Source organism: Euleptes europaea, chromosome 15, assembly GCF_029931775.1.
Source record: "Euleptes europaea isolate rEulEur1 chromosome 15, rEulEur1.hap1, whole genome shotgun sequence".
Taxonomy (NCBI): domain Eukaryota; kingdom Metazoa; phylum Chordata; class Lepidosauria; order Squamata; family Sphaerodactylidae; genus Euleptes; species Euleptes europaea.
In genome coordinates, this window is record NC_079326.1 from 28,637,174 (window position 1) to 28,649,075 (window position 11,902).

Here is an 11,902-nt window from a genome sequence, read left to right on the forward strand (position 1 = left end):
GAACCATCTAGGCGTGTCTGTTTACCCTAGACTTCATCGGAATGGCAGAGGAGTCGGTCTCTCTCTTTCTCTCTCTGTGCGTGAGAGATCTTCACTATTAGCTGTCCTAATTATCCCAGGGACTCTGTTCTACTTTTTCTGTGTGCATCAGGCAGGCTGATCCTTTGCCTTGGAGTTACATGTCTGCAGTGCCAAAAGCAGCCCTTTGCACACAATCTCAGCGGCCCACATGAAAGGAGCTTAACTTTGATCCAGTTTTCGGTATTACGAATTCTGGCACAGTTCCACCAAGAAAGAGACAGAGAGAGAAAAGAGAGACGAGGAAGAGACAGACTTTAATTCTTTGTGTCGTTTCGCAAATTTTAAAATATAACGTGGGGCAGGGGGAAATGTGATGCTGGTTGTAAAATATTTATTTGCTAGTGCACCATCTTTCATCCAAAAGACATCAGACAACAAAGTAGCATGCTGAATAGGGCAAATTGCCTCCAACGTATGCAGAATGTGGCTCTGTTAAGAGCATACTTAATAGCTGCGTTGGTGGCAGAACAAGAAATAAGCAGGACAGTTCTGGGTTAGGTAAAGAGATAGATGTTCTTTTGCTGATGACTTTAAAAAAATCCATCCAGCTTCTAAAGTACACTGAGGTCATTTATGCATGGGTACTTGGACTCACATTCGCCCCCTGTCTATTCCAGTTGTTCATTGGAGTTCTGCATGAGTTTTCCGTTCATTAGAAATGAACTCTCTGCCAGCCCTCACAATGTCCAGGTCTTCCCATGATGCTTCCCTCTTTCCTGAGCTCAGCCTCGCTGAAATCTCTGTGCAGACAGCAAAGTAGGGTAAACAGAAGCTGGGTTTCTCTCTCAGCCAATCACAAAGCAGTGTGTAAAGAGGCGGGGATTCAAATACTTCATGCTTTCTCTGAGTTCTTTTTGTGCAAAAGAAACGCTTTTTAAAACCGAGGCTTGGATTTCTCCCCACCCCCCCTTCCTTTCAGATTGCTTCGTTTTTTTTCTTAAAAAGCTTTTTTATGCAGCAATTGGGTTTGAGAGTGAATCTTCTTTCACAGTGAGCACTGTGAAGTAAGCCAATTACAAAGCAGCATTTAAAGGGGCGGGTCTTTATTTGAGTTTGGAGACTGCTGGTGCAGAGATTCCCAAATGGAAAGTGTTGGTCCAGCCAGCAACGAACCTCAGGTAAAACTCCCATGCATAAATGACCTGAATGAGACATCCTGTTTGGAAGAAGAAGCCTAAATTGAAGGTACCACCAGAGTTGCCAATAGTAGCCATAGAGAACCAGTAAAGCAGTGATCCCCAGTATGGTGCCCAAGGATGCTGGGATCCCTGTCAGTGAGTTTCCTGGTGCCTGATTCCTTCTTCCCCCACAGCAAAGACCCAGTCCTGCCTTTCCTCCACCTCAATGAAACAGGAGGTGCTCCTGAACAGCCCAGTAGGCATCACCATTTGTATCCTCAGGAAGTCCCCTTTCGGAAACAGCCACCTTCATCATAGGAGGATCCTCAGCTTGGACCTTCCAAACATTTTATGATTGGCCCCAGCTCCCAAAGCAGGTACTAGCTGGAGATCTCCTGCTATTACAACTGATCTCCAGCCAACAGAGATCTGTTCTCCTGGAGAAAATGGCCGCTTGGCCACTGGAGTCTACGACATTGAAGTCCCTCCCCAAACTCCGCTCTCTTCAAGCTCCGCCCCCAAAACCTCTCACCAGTGGCGAAGAGGGACCTGGCAATCCTACAAAGCAGCCATTTCATGATGGTGCACATTCTAACTATTCTCACAATTACAGAGGTGCCTACAAGTTCGACAGAGTTGGGATGACTGGGTCAAAGTGTCAGGACAACTGAGGAGTGTTAATTTCATTGGGTTAATTGGGTGACTTTGGACCAGTTACTCTGGCTCCACTCAGACATCATAGGAAACTGGTTTGTGCAATGAACTCAGACATCATAGGAAACTGGTTTGTGCAATGAACTCCGATTATGCTATAGTATGTAAGTTTTAAAATCCCATTTTTTTTGTCTTCATCTTGCTTTATCTCCAACGCCAAAGCTTTCTCTGTGGCCACAAGAAACAGTGCTACTAAGTTTTGTGTTCAGATGTCACAACCAACTGTGGCTAACAAACCAACTACAAATGCTACTTTGGAAATACCATCTTGGTGCAGGGTTACAAACTCTGGTTTGGGAAATTCCTGGAGATTTGAAGGATTTGGGGAGGAGAGTGACCTCAGTGGGGTATAATGCCATACAGTCCACCCTCCAAAGCAGCCATTTTTCTCCAGGGGAACTGATCTCTGTAGTCTGGAGGTCAGTTGTAATTGTGGGAGCTTTCCAGGCAGTACCTGGAGGTTGGCAAACCTAGTTTGGTACCAACCAGTAAACTGCAGTTTGTTGGATCTTGTATACAGACATCACAACTAACTGGGGTTTGTTCAATCAAACCATAGCTTTGGTGTCTGAATGCAACCCATTCTCAACTAACATTCCTCACACAAGATGCTGTGAAACTCACTGAGTGACCTCGGGCCTGACATTTTCTTTTAGCCTACCTAACTTACAGTGCTATTGTGAGGGTAAAATAGAAGAGAAGGGAACCTTATACACAGCCCGAACTCCTTGTAAAGGTGCCTGAATAAAAATTGAATAGATGTATTTACGTGTGTAAAGTGCTGTCAAGTCGCAGCCGACTTATGGCGACACCTTATGTGATTTTCAAGGCAAGAGACTAACAGAGATGGTTTGCCAGAGCCTTCCTCTGCACAGCAACCCTGGTATTCCTTGATCTCCCATCCAAATACTAACCAGGGCTAACCCTGCTTAGCTTCCAAGATCTGATGAGATCAGTTTATACTATGCTGCCTTCCCTAATGCATGTATTAAGATATCCACTGTTTTCTCCCATGGAGACATACAGTGGCTTATAAAATCATTCCCCCCTCCTCCCTTTTATATTCATAACAACCCTTTGAGGTACGTTAGGCTGAGAGATCATGATTGGCCTAAGGTCGCCCAGTGAGCTTCTATGGCAGAGTAGAGATTTGAACTTGGGGTCCCAGATCATAATCTGGCACTCTAACCACTGCTTCAAGCTGGTTAGATAGCTGATACCTATAGTTTTACCTGTGTGTTTTACCTATGTGTTTTCATTGACTTTAATTTAAAAAAAATTGTTTTCCATTTCCCCCTTGTTGGAGTGTAAGAACTTTGGCACTCACCGACAATAATTTACACCTTGCTCATCCTATCTTCTTTAAATGTGCCTTTGGTCAATCAATAGTTTATTTGCAGTCATAGGCCATCAAATAAAGCACATTTGCATAGTTAAATATTATAGGATAAAAACAAATACAAAATAGATTTGCTATTAAAATGGTTAAATGGTTAAAATGGCTAAAAATGGCAAGATTATCAAGGTGCGTAACTAATTAATATCAGAGCAAATACTAAATGTGGGTAAAATTAGAATGCTTGATAATATCCTAAAATTAGAGGCTAAAACTAGAAGGAAAAACAAACAAACAGGTATTCAATCTACAGGATCAAACAGTATTCATTCTCTATTTCCTTAGCTATTGTAGGTTCTTAAGCAAACTCTGCCTGATTTTAATTGCTAGCCAAGCAAACCTGGCCATGCTTGCAGGTGCCTTTGGTCTGTTTCTTTCATATGGAGCTGCTCAAGGGAGGGGTGGTGGTGTAATTATACTGCATTATCTGCCTGAGGAAACAGAAACTTGACAGAAACTGGTATAAAAAGGATATTCTTTCTCTCTCTCTCTCAGTAATAATACAGGCACACTGAAGAGAAAATACATCTTCTTTTAATTCTGTGAGGACAGTAATGTAAGGGACAACCGCTAGTTTCAAGTGACTCTCCTCTCTGCACTTAAGCTTTCTGGGAGCAAAACTAGATGTGACGGTAGCCACAGGGCCAACCCCTGGCCACTGGGGCCATTTTAGAGGAGAATTTAGCCATTTAAAAATGGTCACAAGGGCCTGATCCTGATTTGGCTTGCAGCATGCGGGCGACGGATGATCCTGCTCCCCTTGTGTTTTTTAAAGTGTTAAAATAACCATAGAGCTAGATTCAAGTCCAGTAGCACCTTAGAGACTAACAAGATTTCCTGGGTATGAGCTTTCGAGAGTCAAAGCGAAAGCTCATTCCCCCGAAAATCTGGTTGGTCTCTACTGGTTGGCTGCTACTGAACTCAAATCTAGCACTTCTGTTGCAGACCAACATGGCTACCCTCTGAAACTGCCTTGGATCAGGTTCTCGTGGCAATATTGAAATGGCTAAATTTTCCTCTAAAATGTAATTAGTGGGCACTGTTTGGCCCCTTGGCTGTTGTTATGCCTACTTTGGCCTTGAATTACTTTGGACAATAGTCTCTTAGCCTAAGCTACCTGACAGGGTTGTTGTGAAAGGAGACTGGGAACATCATGTATGTTGTCCTGAGCAATCAGGAGGAAGGGTGGGAACAGCTTTATTTTGCCTTCCTGCAGCAGCCTTTTGCATGCACAATTCCTTACAGAAATCTGGAAGGGAGATCTGCATAAAGAAGCCCTTTTCAGTGCACAGATTGCCCTTTCAGAGCTAACATCCATTACTCCTATATTAGAACAAGTCTGCATTGTATCAAGTTGAGAAGTAATTCAGTGTTGCAAGTAGCAGGATAATTACATTTTCTTTTTATTTTGTTTGATTATTATCCCCAAACAAATCAGTTGTTTTTATTAATGGCTTGGAGTTTAAAAAAAAAATAGAAAGAAAGAAAAAGAAAATCAGATTTTTTGTAAAGTTGTGTGACTGTTAAAATTTAATTTGTTGTATTTATTTATGGAGCATTGCCCCACTTTTATCCCTGATAGGGACCCAAAGCAGTTTACAAACATACCTAATAAACAAAAACGAATCAAGCAAAATGTAAGCAAAACACAAAACCATATCCTTTTCTGGTTCTGAATCTGGTGGTCAGCTCACTATATGGCTCTGAGTGGCAAGCCAAGAACCCTATAGCTCTTCACCTTTCACCTTTGGCTATGCCAAGGCTTTCAATACCTGCAAACAGGAAGGAGACACAAAACACAGCTGTATAACTTGCAGGATGTTACTGCAACACCTCCCCGCCCCATGCTTTGCTTTGACAATGAAGGAATAATGTTACAGGTTTCCCAGCACGATCATATATCTAATTCTGAACTGGGCCCTGGAGTGTGGGTCGCAGTGGGGTCATCTACAGAAAAGTGAAATGTTTCTACAAGCCTTGAGAACTCCCTGGTTTGGAAAAAAATAAATAAATACAAAATGTAATAATCCCTTCAAAAAAGGCAAAGCAATGGGTGAACCTGTGCACACATCACAACTTTAAAAAAAAATGCCAACTGAGCCTGTGCGCATTCTGTATTTGTTGAATGCAAATTTGGCCAGTGGCAGTAGAGCAGCCCAGTAATCCTGCTGGTGACTGCTGTAGCACCGCAAATACTGCTCTAGTGTGGAATTGGCTCGTTCCGTCTGGCTGTCCGACTGGGGATGATGAGCAGAGGTCAGATGTGCCTGAGTGCCCAAGAGGGGGTGCAAAGCACACCAGAAGCAAGACGCGAATTGTAGACCCGATCTGAAATTAGATGTTCTGGGAGGCTGTAGAGTCGGAAGACGTTTTGTAGGTACAGACGGGCGGTCTCGTGAGCAGAGCCTGTTGTTCCTGGATACGTTCCTGGAGTGAGGGTGCGGGGGTGCGGCAATGAATGTTTCTGGCAGCAGGATAGTTGCCAGTAGCTAGCATATTCAGGTTTCCAGGATAAAGCATCTACCCATTTTTTCTGGGTCCTGGGGATGTACCGTATGTGGAAGTGGAACCAAGAGAAGAACAAGGACCATCAGATCTGTCGCTGCTTCAGCCATTTTGCCATCTGTAGATGCTCCAGGTTCCAGTTATCCGTCCAAACCTGCACTGGGTGGTGGGCTCCCTCCTGATGCCTTGTTGTTTTAATATTGATGAGTATTATATTGTTGCTTTTATCATTTTTATTGCACTGTTTTTAGTTATGAGGTGCCTCAAGCAAGTATCAGGCAGCACATAAATATCCTAAATCAAGTAATATATAATAGTTGAACTATATATGCCGTGGTGTTTAAAGCTAGTAACAACTTAAGGGTGTGTGTGGTGGGGGGGTATAGGTGATTTCGATTAGAGCCTGAAGTATTTTAAACTCTCCTTCCCTTCACCCACCTAGGAAAAGCTGAAGGTAAGCATGTGGTAACCATCATAGGTCGAGTCTGCCTTGCAAAGATCCCATGAGGGGCCATGGCCCAGTGCCAAGCTCCAGGTGGGGCCTGGAGATCTGGAATAACAACTGATTTCCAGATAACAGAGATCAGTTCCCATGGAGAAAATGGCTGCTTTGGAGTAAATGGCATTAAACCCTGCTGAGGTTAGGGTTGCCAACCTCCAGGTACTAGTTGGAGATCTGCTATTAGAACTGATCTCCAGCCAATAGAGCTCAGTTCATCTGGAGAAAATGGCCACTTTGGCAATTGGACTCTATGGTATAGATTCCCTCCCCAAACCCCACCCTCCCAAGGTCCCACCCCCAAATCTCCAGGAATTTCCTAACCCAGAGCTGGCAACCCTACCGAGTAGTAGAACACAAGCTTGGTATGCAAAAGGCCCCAAGTTCAGTTCCTGGCGTCTCTTGTAAAAGGGTAGCATGTGTTGAGAAAGATCTAAAAGGGGAACACATGAACACATGAAGCTGCCATATACTGTATCAGACCCTTGGTCCATCAAAGTCAGTATTGTCTACTCAGACCGGCAGCGGCTCTCCAGGGTCTCAGGCAGAGGTCTTTCGCATCACCTACTTGCCTAGTCCTTTAACTGGAGATGCCGGGGATTGAACCTGGGACCTTCTGCTGGTCAAGGCCAGCATTCCCGGCAGTCGGTTATCATACGGGAGTGCTCAGCCTCCATCTGGGCCAATCATTAGTGGAGGTACCTAACAGGTAAAAGGTGCGTAGCACAGTATCGATCCAAGTTTCACGTCAGACGTCAACAATTGTGGGTTATAGTAATGGCCATTTCAATAGCTTTCTCTGAGGTAATCCAGGCTGGGTCTTTCATCCAGCCTATCCCTTCACTCTGCAAGGTTTTCCAGAAAGGTCCTTTGCTGATTTCATTGCTGATATCTTTGTGAACTTTTCTCAATAAATCTTGCTTTTTAAGTTTACTGGTGTACAGCTGTGCCCACATGAGGCAGTTACTCCTCTCTTTCTTGCTATTATTTGGCCGAACATGGAAAATTATGCCATATTTGCAGTGTCTAGAAGATACTTAATTCACTCATTCATAGGGAGCACATTCCATATTTATGGCTCCATAAAGGATGAAATATTATAAATGGCTGGATGGGTGGCAGTGCCTAAAGATGTCATTGGGTGCGAAGCCCGAATATTCACATTTCAATTGAACTTTCTGAGAATCTGAGATACAGAAAGTGGATTACGCCTCCATTTCTGTGGAACCGTTATTTGGCTATGGCACATGATATGTAATTTGGGGCCGTGGTGTTTAAGTGCAAGGGCTGCTTTGTTTAAAAGACTTTTCAACTTAGTAATTGGTGACTGTTGCAAAGGTCCCTCATTTGGCTGATAAGCAAAATTATATACACACAAAATGGCAGGGAAGGTTCTTGTTGTGACTGTCTTTTAAAAGTACTTTTCAATACATCCTGTGATTATGGTCATTAAATTCACACAATGCCACAAAATAATCAACAACGAATGCCTCTTTGGCACCCAATTATCACTTCCAAAAGGCAAACAAACACAGCCAAAGATTAAAGACAATATTTAGCCCTCCCAAATGAGGAACCCTGCTTCCACAACTCCTACACATGAAGCCAGCTGGGTGACCTTGGGCAAGTTACCGCTCTGTTAGAGCTCTCTCAGCCCCACCTACCTCACAGGGTGTCTGTTGTGGGGAGGGGAAGGGAAGATGATTGTAAGCCGGTTTGCGTCTCCCTTAAGTGGTAGAGAAAGTAGGCATATAAAAAACCCAACCCAACTCCAATAACTATGAGAACAGTTGTCTAAGAACTCCAGATCAGTATAAGTCCTGTGCACCTGTTTCTTTGTCAAACCAATCAAGACAGAATTTCCATATTTCACATTAAGGGCTAGGGTTACTCCATTTCTGTTAAGGTTTTGTTGCCTGGAACTCATGAGGAATGGAGGTTGCCTGTTAATCCAATGTGTCAAATACCCAGATTTACTGCTCTGCCCTGCTGCCTACCCAAAGAGACCAAACCCCACCACTGGTAACATCATGGTGGCAGCTCCCATGCCTGGCAGGGCCCGTCTGTTCCCTTTAGTCCATGGAGCTATCCTATCCAGCAGGCAGACAAGTGGGCCAGCTGTCCAGAAGCCTTCCAGCAGAGCAAGCCTGCAAGAGCTTTAGGAAGGCTGAGGGGGGAGGAGGTACCTGATGTCAGTGGCAGTGCCAGCTCTCTGAAGCTAGGGTTGCCAGCTCCGGGTTGGGAAATACCTGGAGGTTTTTGGGGCGGAGCCTGAGGAGGGCGAGATTTGAGGAGGGGAGGGACTTCAACGCCATAGAGTCCAATTGCATAAGCGGCCTTATCTGAAGCTCAGCAATGGCCTGGGGTATCAAGATGGCCAGATGGAGGGTTGGAAGAGGGACACGCACATACCAAAAGACACAGTGCAATCCTAAGCAGAGTTACACCATTGTCTTCAAGAATCAGGATGTGTTCCATGAATCTTACTGCTGATTTGCTTGCAAGCTGGCAGGGCCCTACATCATATAGTACATAAATGCAAGAAAATGTGTTTTGGGTAGCTTCTGGAAACTCTAAACATGAAGGGAACAGAATGAAAAAAAATAAGGCCTTTCCCCACAGAGCTCTTTCTCTCCCCACTCCTCTTTGTTCAACAACCTCTGTGATGCCCTACTTCCACAACCAGGACCCATCTATGATCTCCAATCAACACTGGGACTGGGCATGATCAGAACATCCACCTACACAAAGCCATCTTGTCTCTCCCCTCAACTTGCCAACTGGCCAGCTGAACCTAAGGCACCATTAAATATAATGTGTGTGTAAAGTGTTGTCAAGTCGCAGCCGACTTATGGCGACCCCAGCAAGGGGTTTTCAAGGCAAGCGATTAAGCAAAAGTGGTTTGCCATTGCCTTCCTCTGCAGAGGCTTCCTTGGAGGTCTCCCTTCCAAGTACCGACCCAGCTTAGCTTTCCAGATCTTATGAGATCAGGCTGTACTATATCATTCCACATCTCAACTAAATATAATAAAACATATTAAATACAATACAAAAAACATAATGGGACTTTCCCAGTACAATAAATCCCACAGTATTTGGTTGATTTTCTTCAGACTGGCAAAGTCACTCACCTGCAGAATAATCCTGAGTTTTTAAGAAAATCTACAAATGTTAAAAGTACATTTTCCCTGGTATAAAAGACCTCAACATAAAAAACATCTTCAAGCCAAACTGATTTTTTAAAATCACTCTGTTGGCCATTTTGTGCTGATTTTTCATCTGAAACAAGGCCAGATCACACCCCTCGTGAGTTACTTACTTTAATGATACTGTTTATATGGCCAGTTCAGCCCTGAACAATGTCACACTGAGACCAAAGTCCAAAACGCACGGTCAGTTAGCCCAGTTCCAGCCCTGTTACAGCCCAGTTCCCTCCCAGTTTCACCCAGGATCAAGTCTTCGCAAACGGACGGTACCTTATTTACTCTTCTTTCAGCCCTGTATCGAAGCGAAACGAACCCGCCTTTTCCCATTCCTCTTCTAGGAGAAACAGAAACAGAAATAGGGGAAACACAGATGATTGGCATCACTCACAACCAATCACGAGGCAGTTTGTGAAGAGGCAGGGATTCAAATGCTTCCTGCCTGCTGCTACTTGGGAGCTTTTTCTGAGAAAAAGAAAGTCTTTTTTAAAACGAGGCTTGGATTTCCCGCCCTTCTTTCAGGTAGCTCAATTTTTTGTTTTTAAGTTCTTAAAATGCTTTTAAAATTACAAGCGGGGGTGGGGGGTGGGGGCCTCCATTAGTGAATTCGAAAGGACCAATCACCAGGAGCTGGGGTGCGGGGGGGAGGGCTTACTCAGCAGGAACCCGCATTTTCTGTTTACATGGATCCATTTGCACATAGTTTAGTCCCTGCTCATTCCAGGTAATACGGGTTCATTTGATCCTGGGTGGAACGGGCATGGAACTGGGCTGGAACTGGGCTAAGTGACCATGCGTTTTAGACCCAAAATAAAAAGGGGGGAAAGGGGAGGGAGGAACTATCTAAAAAACCCATAAGGAAATTAGTATTTTTAAATCTTAATTGACTGGGGAAGAAATTTGTCAACTGCCAATGTAGTATTAAAATCACCCCTGCTAAAAGACCCCTCAGATTATCCAGTTCAGAGATAGATTCCCAAATAAAAGGCTTTATCCATCTGACTCTAGCCTTGTTGAGCAAGTCACAGCTAAACAAGGAATGCTGAAGAGTGTCTATTTGGCCAGAACCACATTGACATACTCTCTCACAGTACGGTACCCTATTTAAACGTCCTGTTAAGTCCCCTGATGGGATGGCATTCAGACTAGCCAACATAAATAATTATCTGTATCACAGGATTATCAGAAAATCAAAGTACATTGGGAGGGATCGCGGCAAGTTTAGACCTAGGTATAGAGGTGAGCACACCCTACGTGCTCTTATTGTAGTACTTCCAGAATCCAGTTTTTGCAAGCAGCTCAAGATGGAAGAAAGAGCTGCTGATGACCTGTGCTCTTTTCGGTCAGAAAGAGAGATTCCTAAAGACTGGATACGACATTCAACCAGTTTACTCCACAGTGTTTGAGTTATGTTCTCTGTGCCAAAATCCAGAGCCATAACTTGGATAGGCAGAATAGAATTTCAAGCATAATAATGCTACCTTCCACAGCTTAATTTATGAGGTGATAAATGTGACTTTATTATAAGAACGATTTCTAGTGGTTCAACCTGCATGCAAAAGTGTTGTAGAGACACACAAGCTGTTCTATGTCTAATTAAGTGCTTCTCCCCACCACCACCCGATGGATTGTGCAATTCATGCAGCTAGAAAACAATGGATTGTATTTTCCGTGTTTAGTTTAGTCATTCGTTTGGCATTGAGTCTGAGGTCATCCATCCAATCACACGCTGCAGCATCTCAGTTTGAGCTAGCAAGGAGAAACAAAGAAAGGGAAGCTGAGTCGGCAAGAACGGGACAGCGCTCATGTGTGGAAAAGTACTCCGCTAAATAGCTTTTTGATAATGGTGCCACAGTCTGTTGTGCAGCATTATTTAAAATCCTTTTGAATAAGTAATTCGCTCATAAATATCTTGCTTCCTTGCCCAGCTGCTGATCATACTCAATACTGTTTTCCTGTCAGAAGCAATAATTACTGGCTTGGCTTGGGCTTGCAGCAAAACGATACCAGAGGCAAAGCCAGGAGTCAGACATCAGCCCACCAGCATGCTGAAGCTGCTGTACGAGTGCCTGAATAATTTCATTCAAATGAACATTAATATGTTGCATTAGAATAGAATCATAGAGTTGGAAGGGACCACCAGGGTCATCTAGTCCAACCCCCTGCACAATGCAGGAAATTCACAACTACCTCCCCCCTCCACACCCGCAGTGACCCCTACTCCATGCCCAGAAGATGCCCAAGATGCCCTCCCTCTCATCATCTGCTTAAGGTCATAGAATCAGCATTGCTGACAAGATTTGCAGGAAAATATTTGTAATACAATACATTGGAGATTGGAAAAATCCAAACATCCATAGAAGTAGAGTTGCCAGGTCCTACCTCT